The sequence below is a fragment of the Pseudorasbora parva genome, chromosome 23 (assembly GCF_024679245.1).
Source record: "Pseudorasbora parva isolate DD20220531a chromosome 23, ASM2467924v1, whole genome shotgun sequence".
Classification (NCBI taxonomy): domain Eukaryota; kingdom Metazoa; phylum Chordata; class Actinopteri; order Cypriniformes; family Gobionidae; genus Pseudorasbora; species Pseudorasbora parva.
The window spans coordinates 27384459-27407113 of NC_090194.1; the positions used below are offsets into that span (position 1 = coordinate 27384459).

Sequence of the window (22655 nt, forward strand, 5' to 3'; positions counted from 1 at the left end):
GTCGAGGCTGGGTCTTCCAACATGACAATGACGCGAAGCACACAGCCAGGATAATCAAGGAGTGGCTCTGTAAGAAGCATATCAAGGTTCTGGCGTGGCCTAGCCAGTCTCCAGACCTAAACCCAATAGAGAATCTTTGGAGGGAGCTCAAACTGCATGTTTCTCAGTGACAGGCCAGAAACCAGACTGATCTAGAGAAGATCTGTGTGGAGGAGTGGACCAAAATCCCTCCTGCAGTGTGTGCAAACCTGGTAAAAAACTACAGTAAACGTTTGACCTCTGTAATTGCAAAAAAGGCTACTGTACCAAATATTAACATTGATTTTCTCAGGTGTTCAAATACTTATTTTAAGCTGTATCATACAAATAAATAGTTACAAATCATACATTGTGATTTCTGGATTTTTTTATTTTTTAGATTACGTCTCTCACAGTGGACATGCACCTACGATGACAATTTCATAGTGGGAGAATTTGCAAAATAGCTTCAAATACTTATTTTCCTCACTGTATATGAACAACATTTGTGAATAAGTAGTTTTATAGTTCTCCATTGTTTTTAATTTGATAACGCTGTTCACATTGCTTAAGGGGAGTGTAGTTCAACAACAATGTACTAAAAACAGACGTGAACATTGTCAAAATGATCCCTGTTCACACAGATCTGAGGAAATTACTAAAAAGACTGTATTATGCATGCCAGGCCAGAGGTTGGCAATATAACGCTGCAAACACATAATATGCATGCTTGAACATGTATATATACGCAAGCACATGAAGTCACTGTTTCCACAAATTCATGATTTTGTACTTTACATGAAGACGAAAAAATGCATCATTTTCAAAACCTTGCGTCCTGTTTTCAAAAGCTTGCGTTTCAGGTCCCCAAAGTGCCGTTGTCATGTAAATGAACGGCGAAAAAACACATCAAAACTTGTGTAAACATGCCCTAAGTCAATCTACATTTCTTTCTATACCAAAAAAGTATCAAATGAAGTAGTTGTAATGAAAACATAGACTGATAGCTTGGCAACATGCTAACGACAATCTCTACTGAAATCAAATGGGATATTTGTGTTTTCCATGTATTTTTATACTTATTAGAGTAGCACACTATTAGTTTAGCAGCGAAATGAACTCTATTGAAATCAATACCGAATCAAGTCTCTAGAGTAATACGTGAGATGCTCATATCAGTCACTTATAAAGTTCCAACGCTTGAAATGCAGCTCACTACGTTAGGTTTGTGAAAAAACAGATAGAATCTTCGAAAACCACAGAAGGTGTAAATCTGCACATACTTTGCATGATTTCAGCATGTCTCTTTGAGACGAGTGCTGGGATGTTTTGCGTTAACAGCAGCTAGCTGGCTAAAGCTCCCTGCTTTGTTCTCCAATCCTGAGGTTAACGATTTTCCGTCGTGGGAGGCGGGGGAGAGGAGTGGCGGAATTAGGATTCAGCTCCCATCCTCAGCGCCGAGCGGCTGTCTGCTGCCTACCCAGCAACCCCGGCGCTTTGTGACAAGGAGATGGATGATATCTGCAGCCTGGCCAGCCGCTCTATGGGTAAAGACACACACACACAAGCACACAGGGTCACAAACACACTCACACACACTTCTCAAAGCCAGCAAGTCTGCGCACACACATTCACATGTAACTAATGCTGCGATGCTGCTGCTGCTACAACCTTTAACGTGTAACACAAAAGAAGAACCACAGCTACCTGCCTTTGTGATTGTTTACTTCATTTGTGAACATATTGCACTTACACATGTGGAGGGGAAATATATGTATTAGGGAGTTTAAATAAGAAATTTATACCTGAAGAAGAGAAGGACACCAAAAATGAGGCAAGAATTCATACAGTAATATAAACAGAATTTATTAGAAAGTCTTAAACATCTACAGCATTTGAAAATACAAATATGAAAGAGGACAATCAAGACAATTAGAGTGGGTTTCTGCATACGTGTGTGTGTGTGTGTGTGTGTGTGTGTGTCACTAGACAGTGTGTGAAAGCCGACTGGATCTGTCTCTTGTCCACCTCCTTTAATGCAGGAGTGTATTTGTGTGTCAAACTCACCTGCTGAAACTACCACTGTAAACACACACACACACACACACACACACACACACACACACACACACACCACACACACACACACACACACACACACACACACACACACACACACACACACACACACACACACACACACACACACACACACACACACACACGCATATTTGTTTAGATTAGTTTTTACTGTAAAACAAGACAAATTTACTAATATTTATTTTTCTCTTTTTTGTTTTAAAATTAAAAGCATATGTTAGTATTTAGTAAGAATGTGTATATTGACACTAAATGAATTGCCATTTACCTGCAAACTGAAGATAACATCTTTCTTCTACACCTAAAAAGAGAAAGAAAGACAAACACAGCAATTAAAACCATTAACTCAATCAATTAATACAAAAATACATCTGAGGTATTATTTTGGACTCTCATTCACAACAGGGATCAACTTGAGAGTTAATTTTAGGATACTGGCAGGTTTATATCTCTGCCAGAGCTGACTGTGTGCTGAAGAACAAAAAGATGTTGGGTGTGTTGTGTGTGTTTGAGGATTGCTGGAGTGCTCACACTGTGTTGTTGTTTTTTTTTGTGCAGGTAAAAGGAGCACCTGCGGCCATCGCTAACCACCATCCGAGGGGTTAAAAGCTCTGACGGGAGGAAGACGCTCGGAGCAGCCGCAGGTTCCACTGGAGTCCCGTCGGCTGAGAGAAACCTGTGAGACAGAAGCTAATTATCCTCTAAAGCAAAAAGCCAGTTGTGGTTCAATAACTCCAGCACGCTGCCAGCCAGATACTGCGTTTCCTTGGCAACGCCTCCACAGCAGTACTGCAGACATCACAGAGAAAGGCAGGCAGTCACAGGGTACACAGGGCAGGATGAATCGGGGAGGAAAGACTTCATGAGTGACGGGCCGTGTGGAGATACGTCCTAGTCTAGACTAATGCAGGCAAATTATAGGCCATTACTATCTGCTGAGATTGATTTACTTTCTTTACATTTGGGGTCCCAGAGATGTATAAAAATAATGACATTCTCAAAATGACTTCTTATTTTCTCCTCAAAATCCTGTAATACATCTGTCTGACCTAATCAAACCCCAGCAGACAGATATTATTGAAGTTTTAACCCTAGAATCGCTAGGTAGGAGAGCACTTTTTGTGTGTGACTGTTATCCAATATTGGTGGTTCTGTTTTGTCATCTGATCTGACCATGACAAAAACACACACAGTCAGTTGTACCTCTTCAGTTTGTGAAAATGCATTGCATTGCATGGAAATACCCGTAATACACCACGGTATACAAATATGTGATACATTAATAATTTCTCTCATCACTTCTGGTCTGGGACAATCCAACCCAATCTCATGGCAGTTTGTACGTATTTTATGATGTGGCTAACGTCAAATGAATGACCTAACCCTAATCCCCACCTTAAAACCTACCGCCACTGCGTTTTAGACAAATCGTACGAATTCATATGAGTGAGGTCGTACCAATTAGCCATCTCGTACAAATCCATACGGATTGGTCGTGAGATAGCGTTGGACGATAATGATATAGTTCTAAAAATCGTTATAAATATAAGATTGGCAGAATCCGCACCACAACTATAACGATAACAGCACAGAGTACACACAAGATTTCTTGACAGCCAATCAGAATCCATCCTGCAATAGCCAACAATACATTGTATGGGTCAAAATTATCGATTTTTCTTTTATGCCCAAAATCATTAGGATATTAAGTAAAGATCAAGTCCCATGAAGATATTTAATCAATTTCCTACCATAAATATGTCAAATGTATTATTAGTAGTAATATGCATTGCTAAGGATCTCATTTGAACAACTTTAAAGGCGATTTTCTCAATATTTAGATCCTCAGATTCCAGAATTTCAAATAGTTGTATCTCGGTCAAATATATTCCTATCCTAACAAACCATGCATCAATGGAAAGCTTATTTATTCATTGACCCTTATGACTGGTTTTGTGGTCCAGGTTCACATAGTTGTTGTTATAGTTAGTGTTCTTGGTGTGAACAGGCCTTAACTAAAGCACAATTTCAGATTTCAGCTCTATCGCATTGAACTCTTTACCAACTGGTTTAACCAGTAAAACAACACAAATGTACAATAAAGAAGTGGTTTTGTGATAAAAACCAGTATATACTAGAACTTAAGGTCCACAACAATAGCACATTAAAAATAAAGGCAACAAGAGGTGTGTGAAACAGTGGCTAAACAATAAGGGATTTCTTATAGGCTCAATATGACATGAAACTAATTGATTTATTAATGGCCTCCAGTGGCTTATTATTTTAATAAAATGGTGACAACAAACAATGATGACAGATGCTAATGTATATCACAGTTAAATTTATTAACAATATTTACCCTGGCTTCAAATGTCAGAATTGAAACTAAGAACGTTTCAGTTTTATTTATTGCCGGTGATGGCCAATATTAGTCAGACATCAAAATAGTTGAATGTAAAGCACAGATAAATTCAACAGCTAATATTGACACCTCTATGGTCCCTGATACAGTTTGAATGTATGAATAAGTGAATTCTTTGGCTCTCGCACGTGCAAGTATCCATTCTCTTTTGTGTTCTGAGACTCTTTGTCTGCGTACACCTGTTATTTGTACCTGCAGTGAGTATCGAGAAGGGCCCAGTGTTTCCTCTGACCTGCGCTGATAACATGCACAACAACAATCCCTGACAACCAATGCAAGAAAGATTCCTGTAATCCTGTAAATTCAACCGGCTCCTGCAGTTTCTCCCGCCTGAGCTCTCAGTGCCTAATCTACTTTCAGTACCTTTATCCCAGACAAATGTTAAGTTTATTTAAACCGCACACAGTTAGCCCCAACACACACAAAAGCAGGCTCTTATAATTCCTCAGTGGCCAGACTTTATCTCCTGACATTTATCACTAGAATCTTTCTTGCGGTCTATAACAATTATTCGGTATCAGATTGTGTACGTTTTATATTTCAAAAGGTTTCTTATTTACTTGGGTAACTGTTTGTAATGTCAGTACATTATCCAGCTATATATCCTAACTTCTATCAGTTCATCGGTTTTATTTGTAGCAAACCTGACATCGGGAAATTTAGACAAATAATATGGGGAAAACATTGATTGTACTATTTCACGTTGATTCATTTATTGTTTGTTTGCATGTCTCTCTTTCTGGAAGTCTGTCTGAAAATGCTGGTATGACTTATCAGGCAGAAAACGAACCAGTTTTTTTGCTCTGATACACACAAATGAAAAGGCCCGATGTGCTGCCAGCCAAAAATTTAAATATGAAACCAAGTCAGTGAGGCTGAGACATCAGACTCTGATGCTTGCTGGACCATTCAGAAGTCGGGTCGTTTATTAAACAACCAAATCTTCATTCCTGGCTTGATCCAAGTCTTTGTTCCTTTTCTCGTCTAGCTGATAAAATGGTCCGTGTGTGTGAGAGAGCGTGTGGGAAGAGGGAGTATTTATGTGCTAGCTCAGATGAATAGCGTGAGAAGCACGCAAGATTTTATCTGTGCATTGGCACTGCCAGCCTGTGCCGAGTGTCAGACGGATCCTAATAAAACTGTCTGACCCCGCGTTGGGCACCAGGCTGGCGCTCGTCGGTCGTGGCTGACTGCTTGGTATGCACAGAGCATGGCAGAGATTCAGCTGTTGCTGGGAGCTTTGTGGCACAGACCCAGCCTGATTAGTTGGCATCCGCCATTGTTCAGAGTGAAACCAAGCAGGGGAAAAATATAATTAGAGAGAGAGAGAGAGAGAGAGAGAGAGAGAGAGAGAGAGAGAGAGAGAGAGAGAGAGAGAGAGAGAGAGAGAGAGAGAGAGAGAGAGAGAGAGAGAGAGAGAGAGAGAGAGAGAGAGAGAGAGAGAGAGAGAGAGAGAGAGAGAGAGAGCAACAGGGAGAAATCAATTGTTTTGAAACTACATTTCTAATGTGGGTAATTTAGGAAAATTAGGTTTTCAAAAGTTAAACACTCCAGGGAGATAAGGAACAAAGCCAGGCGTAAGACTTAATGAGTTGACATCTTTAAAACAGGAAGGAGCCCACAGCTCCGTGCCAACCGGACCCCTTAAAACTTCCATCCGTCTGGAGCTCAATGTCATCTATGCTCAAAAACAACATTATGACACATTAAGATCCATATAAACGTGCCATGCCTACGAACGCTATAATCTGTGAGCCTCATGTTCTGCTTCCACAAAGTCTGGGCTTCACTAAGTAATAAAGTCTATTCATAGAAATCGGTTTTGTGTAAATGAAGGTGTCAGCATATGTTGGTTCAATATGTCGCTCTTTTTTTTACACAGACTTGTTTGGCTATGAATCAGACAGATCTTACATTATTGGATTAAACAAAAAAAATGACATTACATCTGGTGGATACATGAGAATAAAGCCAAGCAGACGTTTCCTAATAGTGCAGGTGCTGAGATCTTCTATGAAGGGCGTCACCGATAAAATGCTTGTGCATTTTACGTTCACTAAAAAGAAAATATAAAATCAAGGTATTTCGTTTTCAGTCGCAACCTAAGCAAACCGGGAATAACTGATAATCCGGCCCTTCCTCTTGCTGCCGATGCGATAAAGGTCGGTTATAGATGAGCTGCAGTGGCGACCAGACAGCCAGACGGAGCGATTAGCGCGACAACCCTCTCCTGCACCCCTCACCCCAAAGAAAAAACATCTCAGCAGAAGTACAAGATGGAGTTTTATTTCAAAACAAGAAGAAACCATCATCATCATAGGCATGTGAACATATTCAACATTTAAGTCTCTGAATCCTCTGTCGTCTTCCACCATTTCTCTTTCTTATCTCCCACAGACATCCGTCCCACGTCCGTCTCTGTCTGGACACGTCCAGGGGATTGAGTGCTTTTGCCCTCTGCCCAGGTCCCAAGAGCTTAACCTGTGATTTTTAGCAGACAAAGCTCACAAGTTAGGGTCTCAGGGACCAGGAGGAGTGCAGCGGTGTCCGCACAGGTTAGTCACACACACACACACACACACACACATATATATAAATATATATGGCACCCTCACATCCTGTTTTGTCCGGCTTAATGAATATAAAATGTTCGGCCTATGGAAATAAAATGCGCCTTTCCTGCCTTCGTTGCAGTTCTCTCAGAGTTAAAAGTCACAGACACGCAACACACAGGTATATCATGCACCAAATCCCATGCACACAAAAGCAGACAGACATCAGGTAAGGGAAAACCAGGAAGAGGGGTCGTATTTGAAGCTGTCCATCGAGCGGGTAGGCAGAGCCTTTGTTGGTGGAGAAAAGCCTCCAGTCGGATGGTCAGTCTATCTTTCTCTTTGTCCTGTGTTTCTCCTCCTCAGGATCTCTGGTGAGCAGAACCGCTGGCCTCTGTCTGCAGCTTCAGATATAACGTCTGTATGTGAGCGTGTGTGTCTGTCTGCGTCTCATCTCCCGCCGCTGATTCCATTACACCGAAAAACGTGTAGCGGCAATTGATCAGCCACGATCAGAGCCGGTAAACCGTCATTGGGGCAAAATTTACAAAGAACAGTCTCTGGCTTACACACCTCCCTGCATGACCACCCCCTACCCACCCAGACAAGCATCGTCTGCAATTGCTCCTGACGGCGTTTGTGATAAGTTGTCTTTTTTGTGACTTTGTGAGCGCAGACGAGATCATGCAACCTCAACACACTGACTGCAAGCAAATCAAATAGTGCACATGGCAGCCAAAACATGCATGTCATTTACACTGCATACGCACACACACCTTGAAGACTCCCCCCACCCCCCAAATAAGCAGCATCGTTCATCCTTGGGGACCAGACAGTGTGGACACTCCCGGAAATGAGAGCCGCCACGTGCCTCAAACACACACACACACACACAAACACACACACACACACACACACACACACACACACACACACACAATGTCTACCTTCAAACCTGTGTCAGCTGTGTCATCTTCAAGGAAAAGAAATAGAGAGAGTGAGAAACAAAGAGGACAAGCGAAACATCCTGGACTTCGTCAGGCAGTGAGATGTGACCAAAAGTAGACACTCGTGAGAACACCATCTTCATCAGGACCATTGCACATCTTCTTCCCACTGTCACCCTCCTCGTCAGTCTGACACACACCTTACACTGGCGACACACACTCACCCGCTCATCCTCCTCCGGTCCGGACACCTGTCCCGGGTGTCTCTGTACCTGTACCTGGGCCGTCTGTGAGACCCGCTCTCGCTCTCTCGGTGTGACTGAGTGCCAGCGAGCGGCAGATTCTGCAGCGAGAGCGCTCCCCCCCCCCCCCCCCCCCCCACCCGCCCTCCCCTCCGTCTCTCTTCCTCCCTCCCTCCCTCTCTTCATCTCAGCTCCGCTTCCCTCTGCACTGATCAATCCTTCACTTTCTCCGAAGGCTCGAAAAAACGCAGCCAGCCAGCCAGCCAGAAATGGCGTCTCGCTCTCCACGCGCTCTGTGCAGCCACACGACAATCTGTCTGTCACAATATTGTGACAACATTTCCACAACTGACTGAGGAGTGTCATCCACCTCCCACACCAAAGCTGCGGAAAAGTGTTTGACCGCCACGATAAAGCAATATGTTGTTGTTTTTATAAAAACTAAAATTATAATTTTATAAAATATCTAAGCATAGGCAAGCAATACATCATCTTAGAAAAAATAGATGAAAAAAGGCGAGCACTGTCAAAAAGCAAAATAAGCAAACAAAACCAAAGCACCAAAATTCAAATAATAAATAGCAATTTAAACAAAAGGAGGTAACATAAACAACAAAACAATGAAAACAATAGCCATTTAACCAAAACGCAGAGATGAAACAGAGTAATGAAAACGCTGGCAATTTAAACAAAACGAGGGGGCGAAATAAGAGATTAATGAAACCACTGTCCATTTAAACAAAACGAGGGGATGAAACAACAGATTAATGAAAACAATGGCCATTTAAACAAAACGTGTAGACGAAACAACAGATTAATGAAAACAATGGCCATTTAAACAAAACGAGGGGACGAAACAACAGATTAATGAAAACAATGACCATTTAAACAAAACGAGGGACGAAACAACAGATTAATGAAAACAATGGCCATTTAAACAAAACGAGGGGACGAAACAACAGATTAATGAAAACAATGACCATTTAAACAAAACGAGGGGACGAAACAACAGATTAATGAAAACAATGGCCATTTAAACAAAACGAGGGGACGAAACAACAGATTAATGAAAACAATGACCATTTAAACAAAACGTGTAGACGAAACAACAGATTAATGAAAACAATGGCCATTTAAACAAAACGTGTAGACGAAACAACAGATTAATGAAAACAATGACCATTTAAACAAAACGAGGGGACGAAACAACAGATTAATGAAAACAATGGCCATTTAAACAAAACGAGGGACGAAACAACAGATTAATGAAAACAATGACCATTTAAACAAAACGAGCGGACGAAACAACAGATTAATGAAAACAATGGCCATTTAAACAAAACGTGTAGACGAAACAACAGATTAATGAAAACAATGGCCATTTAAACAAAACGAGCGGACGAAACAACAGATTAATGAAAACAATGGCCATTTAAACAAAAAGTGTAGACGAAACAACAGATTAATGAAAACAATGGCCATTTAAACAAAAAGTGTAGACGAAACAACAGATTAATGAAAACAATGGCCATTTAAACAAAACGAGGGGATGAAACAACAGATTAATGAAAACAATGGCCATTTAAACAAAACGTGTAGACGAAACAACAGATTAATGAAAACAATGGCCATTTAAACAAAACGTGTAGACGAAACAACAGATTAATGAAAACAATGGCCATTTAAACAAAACGAGCGGACAAAACAACAGATTAATGAAAACAATGGCCATTTAAACAAAAAGTGTAGACGAAACAACAGATTAATGAAAACAATGGCCATTTAAACAAAAAGTGTAGACGAAACAACAGATTAATGAAAACAATGGCCATTTAAACAAAACGAGGGGATGAAACAACAGATTAATGAAAACAATGGCCATTTAAACAAAACGAGGGGACGAAACAACAGATTAATGAAAACAATGGCCATTTAAACAAAACGTGTAGACGAAACAACAGATTAATGAAAACAATGGCCATTTAAACAAAACGTGTAGACGAAACAACAGATTAATGAAAACAATGACCATTTAAACAAAACGAGGGGATGAAACAACAGATTAATGAAAACAATGGCCATTTAAACAAAACGTGTAGACGAAACAACAGATTAATGAAAACAATGGCCATTTAAACAAAACGTGTAGACGAAACAACAGATTAATGAAAACAATGGCCATTTAAACAAAACGAGCGGACAAAACAACAGATTAATGAAAACAATGGCCATTTAAACAAAAAGTGTAGACGAAACAACAGATTAATGAAAACAATGGCCATTTAAACAAAAAGTGTAGACGAAACAACAGATTAATGAAAACAATGGCCATTTAAACAAAACGAGGGGATGAAACAACAGATTAATGAAAACAATGGCCATTTAAACAAAACGAGGGGACGAAACAACAGATTAATGAAAACAATGGCCATTTAAACAAAACGTGTAGACGAAACAACAGATTAATGAAAACAATGGCCATTTAAACAAAACGTGTAGATGAAACAACAGATTAATGAAAACAATGGCCATTTAAACAAAACGAGGGGACGAAACAACAGATTAATGAAAACAATGACTATTTAAACAAAACGTGTAGACGAAACAACAGATTAATGAAAACAATGGCCATTTAAACAAAACGAGGGGAGGAAACAACAGATTAATGAAAACAATGGCCATTTAAACAAAACAAGGGGACGAAACAACAGATTAATGAAAACAATGGCCATTTAAACAAAACGTGTAGACGAAACAACAGATTAATGAAAACAATGGCCATTTAAACAAAACGTGTAGATGAAACAACAGATTAATGAAAACAATGGCCGTTTAAACAAAACGTGTAGACGCAACAACAGATTAATGAAAACAATGGCCATTTAAACAAAACGAGGGGATGAAACAACAGATTAATGAAAACAATGGCCATTTAAACAAAACGTGTAGATGAAACAACAGATTAATGAAAACAATGGCCATTTAAACAAAACGTGTAGACGAAACAACAGATTAATGAAAACAATGGCCATTTAAACAAAACGAGGGGACGAAACAACAGATTAATGAAAACAATGGCCATTTAAACACATCGTGTAGACGAAACAACAGATTAATGAAAACAATGACCATTTAAACTAAACGTGTAGACGAAACAACAGATTAATGAAAACAATGGCCATTTAAACAAAACGAGGGGACGAAACAACAGATTAATGAAAACAATGGCCATTTAAACAAAACGTGTAGACGAAACAACAGATTAATGAAAACAATGGCCATTTAAACAAAACGAGGGGACGAAACAACAGATTAATGAAAACAATGGCCATTTAAACAAAACGAGGGGACGAAACAACAGATTAATGAAAACAATGGCCATTTAAACAAAACGTGTAGACGAAACAACAGATTAATGAAAACAATGGCCATTTAAACAAAACGTGTAGACGAAACAACAGATTAATGAAAACAATGGCCATTTAAACAAAACGAGGGGACGAAACAACAGATTAATGAAAACAATGGCCATTTAAACAAAACGTGTAGACGAAACAACAGATTAATGAAAACAATGGCCATTTAAACAAAACGTGTAGACGAAACAACAGATTAATGAAAACAATGACCATTTAAACAAAACGAGGGGATGAAACAACAGATTAATGAAAACAATGGCCATTTAAACAAAACGAGCGGACGAAACAACAGATTAATGAAAACAATGGCCATTTAAACTAAACATGTAGATGAAACAACAGATTAATGAAAACAATGGCCATTTAAACAAAACGAGGGGACGAAACAACAGATTAATGAAAACAATGGCCATTTAAACAAAACGTGTAGACGAAACAACAGATTAATGAAAACAATGGCCATTTAAACAAAACAAGGGGACGAAACAACAGATTAATGAAAACAATGGCCATTTAAACAAAACGAGGGGACGAAACAACAGATTAATGAAAACAATGGCCATTTAAACTAAACGTGTAGACGAAACAACAGATTAATGAAAACAATGGCCATTTAAACAAAACGAGGGGACGAAACAACAGATTAATGAAAACAATGGCCATTTAAACAAAACGTGTAGACGAAACAACAGATTAATGAAAACAATGGCCATTTAAACAAAACAAGGGGACGAAACAACAGATTAATGAAAACAATGGCCATTTAAACAAAACGTGTAGATGAAACAACAGATTAATGAAAACAATGGCCATTTAAACAAAACGTGTAGACGAAACAACAGATTAATGAAAACAATGGCCATTTAAACAAAACGAGGGGACGAAACAACAGATTAATGAAAACAATGGCCATTTAAACAAAACGTGTAGACGAAACAACAGATTAATGAAAACAATGGCCATTTAAACAAAACGTGTAGACGAAACAACAGATTAATGAAAACAATGACCATTTAAACAAAAAGTGTAGACGAAACAACAGATTAATGAAAACAATGGCCATTTAAACAAAACGTGTAGACGAAACAACAGATTAATGAAAACAATGACCATTTAAACAAAACGAGGGGACGAAACAACAGATTAATGAAAACAATGGCCATTTAAACAAAACGTGTAGACGAAACAACAGATTAATGAAAACAATGGCCATTTAAACAAAACAAGGGGACGAAACAACAGATTAATGAAAACAATGGGCATTTAAACAAAACGTGTAGACGAAACAACAGATTAATGAAAACAATGACTATTTAAACAAAACGTGTAGACGAAACAACAGATTAATGAAAACAATGGCCATTTAAACAAAACGAGCGGACGAAACAACAGATTAATGAAAACAATGGCCATTTAAACTAAACGAGGGGACGAAAAAACAGATTAATGAAAACAATGGCCATTTAAAATAAACTAAAAAAAAACAATATGAACAAACAATACGATTATCATAAGAAACAATCATGCAATTGACTGAAATTCTCGATTTGAATCAAATGGGTCTCATGAGACTTGAGCAGAACAAATTTCTGCATAAATGGTTTGTAGAAAAACACGTAACATTCAGTTTACACGAAACAACAGATTAATGAAAACAATGGCCATTTAAACAAAAACGTGTAGAGGAAACATGTAACATTCAGTTTATTAGTTTAATTCTCTAAATTAGAATGGATGACGTACACATTCTATTTCATTAATCAGATCTAATGTACACATATCATATAACATGGATTAGTGATAAATTCATATGCACTTCTAAAACTGATAAGTATTAAATGAAAATTTTAAATGACAATGTGCACTCCCTGTGTGGCTTTCTGAGCACCAGACGCATCTTTATCTGTCTGGCAGTGGCCCTGAATGACCTCTTACCCCTCTGCTTGCACTGGGGGGTGTGTGAGTGTCGTGACCCCATCATAGAGGGGTGCTGGGCGGCGACTGCCCACCATATATACCATTGATTACGAGCTTAAAGCACAAACTCGCCACGTCTGTTCTACTGCAATGCAGAGCGCCGAACACACACACACACACAAAGCACGAGAACTCACGAATCCACATAGATTCAGTGTTTCAAACTCACGCCATCTTCGGCAGTGTCTGAACACAGGTTTGTCGGCGCAAGCGAGCAGTGTACGAGTTCAAGTCTATAACGCTGTTGAGTGTAGAAGCATGTATGTGTGTGTGTGGGGGGAAGGTTGGTGGGATCAGCAGGGACCAAAAGGGAATGATGGTGATCAATCAACACACACACAACACACACACAGGCCATCAGCAGTGGACTGTCACCACACAGTATCAGACACCACACACACAAACGTTAAAGCAAAATGAATTCTAGAGGTGAAAACACCATAAGCCACTACACAAAAGAGAAACATATTAAGTTTAACATCCGTCTCTAATGAAACTGACGAGCCTTCAGACACACTTAGAAATCTCTTATTTCTCATATTTACGAACAGAAATATAAAAATTTCTAAATGCAATGATTCATTTAATTTATCCAAACATTTTTAAATGACAGTTTTAGATCTTGTGAAGAAAATGTAAGTAGCAGTTGCCTGTGCATTCTCCACTATACCAGGGTGTTGCTATGTAGTTGCTAAAGGTGTTCTGAGTGGTTACTAGGGGGCTGCTAGAGGGCTGCTGATGTGTTTTGGGTGGTTGATAGGGCCTTGCTGAGGTTGCTAGCAGGGCCGTAGGCAGGGTTTTAAAATCAGGGAGGTCTCAAATGTGAGTTAATACTCCCCTGAAAAAATGTAGATTTTTCTGATCTACATATGTGCATATTAAGATGCCCCCAAAAATGTATAAAAAATAATATGCTTTTATGAATTGAAAAACCATAAGAAAAAGGTGAATAAACACTGAGAGTCAATGTTCAGAAAGTAAGAATTATTATGTTTTGAACTATGTTGTATAGATGTATTTTATGATGCGTTTGTTGTTAAACTAAAAAATTATTAGAAATTTTTATTGACACCATATTTTAGTTTTTTTCTCTTTTAGTGTATATCAGATAACATTTTAATCTGTCTGTAATATGCTCTTGTTACTCCACCTATGGGGCATGTTGTCACATTTCACTTCCATTCTCTCATGGGGGAAATCAAGAAAAAAGTAAACAATGTATTAATGAAACAAAAGCACATGATTGTATTAGACATGTGAAATTAATGTGGGGAAAAAAATATATACTCTGAACCCCGAGTGAATTTACACAAACTGAGAAAGTCAAAAAGTGTTAGGTCATGCCCCGCTCTCCCCTACACATTCTTCACATACCCATGGTTGCTAGGGTGCTGCTAAGGTGTTCTGAGTGCTGAGTGCTAGGGCGCTGATGAGATGTTTTGGGTGTTTGCTATAGGGAGTTGCGGAAGTGCTTTGGATGGTGATAACACTTTATTTTAGGGTGACGTAGTTACACATTACTACATGTACATACTATAGTAATAACAGAAAAATATGTATAATTAATAACTAACCCTAAACCAAACCCTAACCATAAAGCTATAGTACGTACTTGTAGTTAATTAGTATTACCTGGATGGTTGCTAGGGTGTCCCCCCACTAAAGCTAAGCAGGGCTGATCCTGGTCAGTACCTAGAGACCAACTGGGAAAACTAGGTTGCTGCTGGTAGAGGTGTTAGTGAGGCCAGCAGGGGGCGCTCACCCTGTGGTCTGTATGGGTCCTAACGCTCCAGTGTAGTGATGGGGACACTATACTATCAGAAAGCACCGTCCTTTGGATGAGACAGTAAACCGAGGTCCTAACTCTCTGTGGTTATTAAAAATCCAAAGGATGTCCTTTGATAAAGAGTAGGGGTGTAACCCCAGCATCCTGGCCAAATTTGCCCATTGGCTCCTCTCCATCATGGCTAATCATCCCCCAATCTATCCTGATTGGCTTCATCACTCTGTCTCCTCTCCACCAATCAGCTGGAGTGTAGTGGGCATTCTGGCACAATATGGCTGCCGTCGCATCATCCAGGTGCCTTCTATATGTAAAGCACTTTGAGAGCCTAGAAAAGCGCTATATAAATGCAACAAATTATCATGAATTATTATTAAGGCATTTTGGGTGGTTGCAAGGGTGTAGTTGTGGGTGGTTGCTTACTACCTCAAGTCACAAATGCCAACCTAAAGTCTATATGGCTCTGTTCCTTCTTCAATGAATATTTATGGAATTTTTTCACCCACTTTATTGTCTGGCAGTTGATAATTGTAAGTCTGATTGCTTAGAAAAAGAAATCATCTCTCCTCAAAATGCCACAGTTGAAGATGTCATTCATACCTGTAGCAAAAACAATTTGAGATGAGTTATATGTTGAACTGTAATAATACAAAATATAAATTGAATGATAAATACATAAATCCAGAACAATTCAGTAGTTTTATCCAATATTTTAACTGATTTCAAACCCTGAAGACCCTTATAGAGAACATTTAAGTTCACAGACATATATGTACACAGCGTTCAGGTCTGTTGAACGCAGGTCTTTAACCGCTATAAGATCTCGTCTGACTGGCTAGTAGCCCAGCGCAAAGGCCCCGCCCATCCGAATCAGGCTCATTGATCTCTCATGGAGGGTCAGAGGTCAAATGCGTATTGACTGGAAAAAGTGTCATCAGCAGCAGCGCTGCCCTGACTCCAGACAGATCAATAGCACCTCTGTCTGCTACGCTTAGATTACTCTTATTCATCTGTCATAAATCTTAGCACCTCATCACCACAGTAACGTCTGGCTGCTCCTGATGCAGCTGAGGCCCTGTTAAGGTCGACACAGTCTGAGACCAGTAGGTCATGTTCATCAGTACTCTGCTCTCGTGTACAGGGGTTAAAAGGCTAGACGGCCAATCACGGACTTTCTAATCAGAATCAATGAGCAGGGTTTGATCACACGTCTGGAAGAATCAGAGAGAACAAAAGACATACTGTCTTGGATAACGGTACAACGATGAATTTAAACAAGACTATGAAATTAATACTAATCCATAATATCATAGTCTAACATGTCACGAAATTAATAAAATCCAGTTGATTACTAAAAATTAAGTCCTGCACTACATAATTTCCAGCTGAATATTACGCAATGAATTGCAAATTTAATTTCACATTGTTTTTAAGGCAATCTGTGAATTACATACTGCAATAAATTTTAGCACACATAGCAGTTCATTTTGTACACATTTGTTTACTTCAAAAGTGATCCGAGCTTTGAGCATACTGATAATGATGATAAATGTACTCATTATAGCAACCCAACAACGCAAGAAAACCATGTTTACACAAGAATTAATTAGTTTGTCTTAACACCAAAATGTAAATGCCCATTGAATAAGCCGACAGAATGGCAATAAATGTCTGTAAGCAAAATAGCGGTAATAGAAATCAAGTGCCCTGTTTACACCTGATGTTTTTTGGTCGATCAGATCAATGGACGAGGGACGCGCATTCCCTTTTACGCTTGGTGTCTCTTTTGTCCACTTTCAAACACTTCTCTCATGATTTCTTCGAGGGGAAGGTCTTTGGGCAGTTAAATATATATATATATTTTTTTTTCAGATCTTTCAGTCTCCCGAAATGTACATATGAACGCATCCAGAGATGACAGAATAACATACAGCTTTCGTTTCAGTTCTGATAGCTGTAAGACGTAGCTGAATGCTGAGTGCGTGCAATCAGGAATGATGGAGAGAGAACATTGTGTTTGGTACGTTTTTCATCTTCAAACCAAACTTGGGTCTCCAGCCGACAAAGTTTAAATCCCATCTGGCTAGCACCCATAATGTTTCAACACGATCTCATGGTAATACGTATCAATAATACGAGTGTGAAATCTCGTAGAATGTATACTAGAATGTAAACGAGTTTTGGCGTGCAAATGCTACGCAGTTTTTCGTGTGCATATGATACGCACTTTATGGCGAACATATGACACGCTCTTGGGTAGGTAGGATTAGGGTGGTGGGGTGGGGGGTTCGTACGTATAATACGCCATAAAGTGCGTATCATATGCACGCAAAAAAACGCGTACCATATACACGCCAAAAATCTTCATTTGTGTTCCGAAGATGAACGAAGGTCTTACGGGTGTAAGGGCGGCAGTGGCTCAGTGGTTCATGTAGGTTGTCTACAAACCGAAAGGTTGGTGGTTTGATCCCCGGTTCCACCTGACCAAGTGTCGAGGTGTCCATGAGCAAGACACCTAACCCCAGCTGCTCCCGACGAGCTGGATGGCGCCTTACATGGCTGACATCGCCGTCGGTGTATGAATGGGTGAATGTGAGGCAAAATGTAAAGCGCTTTGGATGGCCATAGGGTCTGTTAAAAGCGCTAAATGCAGTCCATTTACCATTTGAACGAAAGTAGGGTAAGTAATTATTGACAGAATTTTCATTTTTGGGTGAACTAACCCCCTTTCAAACATTTTAGCCCTGGTATACACCTGTATTTAGCGTCATCAATTTGTGATCCAGTTGACCAAAACATATCTTAATACCAGGTGTAAACAGGGCCTAGGCATGCTGGTCAAATCACTTACAAACAAGAACATTTTAAGACAATGATCTAACAGCTTTATTAGATTAGATTGTACATTTTAACAAAACCAAAAAGTTGTGTTTATTAGCCTAGAAATCTAGACGCACCCTAGCAGCAGCAAATCTAATCTGCCCGCGAGTGTCGTCTAGCAACTCTCAATACCCTTCTGAGCTGTAAACGGCAAACTCTTGTCGGGCCAATCACATCGTGTATAGAGTCGGTGGGCGGGGCCATAATGACGATGGCTGAGTTGCGTTTGCGTGCTTCTAGTAAACACAGAAACTGGTGAACGGCGGTCTTTCCAATCAGCGTTGACTGTGACTCTGGAAGACTTGGAGTTGAGTTTTTCTCTGAGAAAAGAACAAAGAACGGCACTGAAGCCATTCCTAAAAAAGGAAGATGTGTTCAGAGTTTTGCCGGCCGGATACGGTGAATGTTTAATCTATCAACAAGCTCTGTTTCACCTTCGTTGCTCTGGTTGGTTGTAGCGCTATCCTATCGCGTGCAGAGGGAGTTTGAAAGACAACCGTTTGTCCCGCACCTCGGATTGAGCCCTGTCAATGGTGAGTTTCCAGACCAAACATCTTGATGTGGGTCTGGCTTGTCAGGCTACTTGTTTATGGCAATTTGTCAAAACCTCAAATGAGAATGTCAAAGAAAGAGTTCATCGGTATAACTAACAAAGAAAACCCTTCAGGACATTAGCTTTCTGCGGACCCACACCTCGCTGAAACAAAAGCTTCAGCTTTCTCCCGATCAAATCCACTAATTTATTTGTTCAGTCATCGTATAAATCTAAGCACAGCTGTAACCGACGACTTGCAGATCGACTCAGTTGCCAGTTGGACTTGGTTTTGCTGAACCAGCAGGATTTCATGCCGGGTTCGCGCCACTACATCTGGAAGAGTCACCCAAAAGGCAAGAGGTGAAGGCGGAAAAACCCCTCCTAAAATAAAAGCAGCTCGACTCTCCCTCTGTCAGTTTAAACAGGAAAGTATGGAAAACAAAACCACGGGCTTTCCCTTCAATTCAACGTACCCAAAGTTCACCCAAAAATGACAATTATTTTACACACCCTCCCAATCTCGAATAACTATCTTTCATCAGTGATGAATTGTATGAATTTTCATAAGTATGAATTTTTGAAAAACATCAGGACACTTTTGAATTTAATTTAAAAAATTGAGGACGAGGACTGTCAAGCTCCAAAATAACAAAAAAAAAAACATCATAAATTACCATAAAAGTGCTTCATACAACTCACACATTATAATCCAAGTGTTCTGAAGTCACATGATAGCTTTGTATGAACAACAGACAGAACTGTTAATGACTTATATTAGATTTTCTTGGCAAATTCATGAGTTCAAGTAGTGATGTCTGATTCATGATATACAGTATTGTTCAAAATAATAGCAGTACAATGTGACTAACCAGAATAATCAAGGTTTTTCGTATATTTTTTTATTGCTACGTGGCAAACAAGTTACCAGTAGGTTCAGTAGATTCTCAGAAAACAAATGAGACCCAGCATTCATGATATGCACGCTCTTAAGGCTGTGCAATTGGGCAATTAGTTGAATTAGTTGAAAGGGGTGTGTTCAAAAAAATAGCAGTGTGGCATTCAATCACTGAGGTCATCAATTTTGTGAAGAAACAGGTGTGAATCAGGTGTCACCTATTTAAGGATGAAGCCAACACTTGTTGAACATGCATTTGAAAGCTGAGGAAAATGGGTCGTTCAAGACATTGTTCAGAAGAACAGCGTACTTTGATTAAAAAGTTGATTAGAGAGGGGAAAACCTATAAAGAGGTGCAAAAAATGATAGGCTGTTCAGCTAAAATGATCTCCAATGCCTTAAAATGGAGAGCAAAACCAGAGAGACGTGGAAGAAAACGGAAGACAACCATCAAAATGGATAGAAGAATAACCAGAATGGCAAAGGCTCAGCCAATGATCACCTCCAGGATGATCAAAGACAGTCTGGAGTTACCTGTAAGTACTGTGACAGTTAGAAGACGTCTGTGTGAAGCTAATCTATTTTCAAGAATCCCCCGCAAAGTCCCTCTGTTAAAAAAAAAGGCATGTGCAGAAGAGGTTACAATTTGCCAAAGAACACATCAACTGGCCTAAAGAGAAATGGAGGAACATTTTGTGGACTGATGAGAGTAAAATTGTTCTTTTTGGGTCCAAGGGCCACAGGCAGTTTGTGAGACTACCCCCAAACTCTGAATTCAAGCCACAGTACACAGTGAAGACAGTGAAGCATGGAGGTGCAAGCATCATGATATGGGCATGTTTCTCCTACTATGGTGTTGGGCCTATTTATCGCATACCAGGGATCATGGATCAGTTTGCATATGTTAAAATACTTGAAGAGGTCATGTTGCCCTATGCTGAAGAGGACATGCCCTTGAAATGGTTGTTTCAACAAGACAATGACCCAAAACACACTAGTAAACGGGCAAAGTCTTGGTTCCAAACCAACAAAATTAATGTTATGGAGTGGCCAGCCCAATCTCCAGACCTTAATCCAATTGAGAACTTGTGGGGTGATATCAAAAATGCTGTTTCTGAAGCAAAACCAAGAAATGTGAATGAATTGTGGAATGTTGTTAAAGAATCATGGAGTGGAATAACAGCTGAGAGGTGCCACAAGTTGGTTGACTCCATGCCACACAGATGTCAAGCAGTTTTAAAAAACTGTGGTCATACAACTAAATATTAGTTTAGTGATTCACAGGATTGCTAAATCCCAGAAAAAAAAATGTTTGTACAAAATAGTTTTGAGTTTGTACAGTCAAAGGTAGACACTGCTATTTTTTTGAACACACCCCTTTCAACTAATTGCCCAATTGCACAGCCTTAAGAGCGTGCATATCATGAATGCTGGGTCTCATTTGTTTTCTGAGAATCTACTGAACCTACTGGTAACTTGTTTGCCACGTAGCAATAAAAAATATACTAAAAACCTTGATTATTCTGGTTAGTCACATTGTACTGCTATTATTTTGAACAAGACTGTAATTTTCATGATATAAAAGTCAGATTTTTTAAACAAATCAGTTGATCAAGTTCTCAAAAGTGGTCTGAAAGATTCATTCATTAACCATTTGTTGAATTCAATACACTGACTTGACCCAGTCACCACAGATAAATGTTCAATGGAAGTGAAGGGATAATGTACATCCAGCCTGTTGTTATTGCAGAATAAACCCTGACGGAGTGATCAGGAGTTTGTGTCACTCTGAAGGGGTTTGTTTTGCGATAACAACCGGATGGATGTACATAATCCCGCTTCTTACATGGCTACTTGTCCCAAGTAAATTAGACATTAAATATTGTCTTGAGTTCAAATATTTTATTAGCTCTTCGCAAAGCTTCTGCAAAGAAAAACAGTTCCAAACTGCTTTAAGCCTTCATCTATTGCTGAAAAGATTAGTTTAGTTTTTTACCATATATGTTGAAATTAATGCTGAAAGGGATAGTTCACCCCAAATTGAAAATTAGCCAATGATTTACTCACCCTCAAGTCATCATATAGGTGTATATGACACTCTTCTTTCAGATGAATAAAATCAGAGTTATATTTAAAAAAGTCCTGGCTAATTCAAGCTATATAATAGCATGAACTGTTGCTCCACATGGCTCTGGGATGTTAATAAAGGACTTCTAAAGTCTATTGATGTGTCTGTGTAAGAAAAATATCCATATTTAAAACTTTATAAAGTAAAGTTGCGGCCTATTCCCTTTCGTGGAAAAAGTGTTGAAAGTGCCTTCTCGCAATTCAAATTTCTTACGCTATGTCTGAGGACCGTAACTGGTAGCGTAAGCCTTTTGAACCGCAGAGGTATTTTCAATATTTTTTCCCATAACTTGAATATGGAAGGCATTCGGCCAAAACTTAAACCTTATAAAGTTTTAAATATGGATATTTTTCTTACACAAACTCATCGATTCGCTTCAGTAAGGTTTAATGAAGTAAGCTTTACAATAGGTAAACCAGTAAGGTTTACAATAAGGTAATAAGTACCTTATTGATTCGCTTCAATAAGGTTTTTATTAACCCCCTCGGAGCCGTGTGGAACACGTTATTTGACGGAAAGGTGCATTTTTATGGACTTTAAAAACAATTACTGCCATTATAAAGCTTGGATTTGGACTTTTTAATATAACTGATTTTATTTGTCTGAAAGAAAAATGTCATATATACCTAAGATGGCTTGAGGGTGAGTAAATCAAGGGCTAATTTTCATTTTCAGGTGAACTTCTTGAAGTCTTCCATTGTAACCTGTGGTGGGAAAGTGTTTTTCAGTCACAAGATGGCACCAGACAGTCAACGTC

General features: G+C 39.2%; 1 protein-coding gene across 4 annotated transcripts in view; it reads right to left on the minus strand.

Annotated features, from left to right (window-relative positions):
- Nucleotides 1-1868: 1868 nt before the first annotated feature.
- The window catches only part of usp25 (ubiquitin specific peptidase 25), a 143139-nt gene continuing 122352 nt past the window's right edge, over nucleotides 1869-22655 (minus strand). For 3 of the 4 annotated variants that reach the window (XM_067432980.1, XM_067432981.1, XM_067432979.1), the window contains 3 exons: nucleotides 2650-2794; nucleotides 2387-2419; nucleotides 1869-2100 (listed from right to left, as the gene is read on the minus strand). The gene's annotated coding sequence lies outside the window, so the exon portion shown is untranslated. Of the gene's footprint in view, nucleotides 2101-2386; nucleotides 2420-2649; nucleotides 7022-22655 lie in introns of all 4 variants that reach the window. The other variant, XM_067432982.1, reaches the window with a different exon arrangement.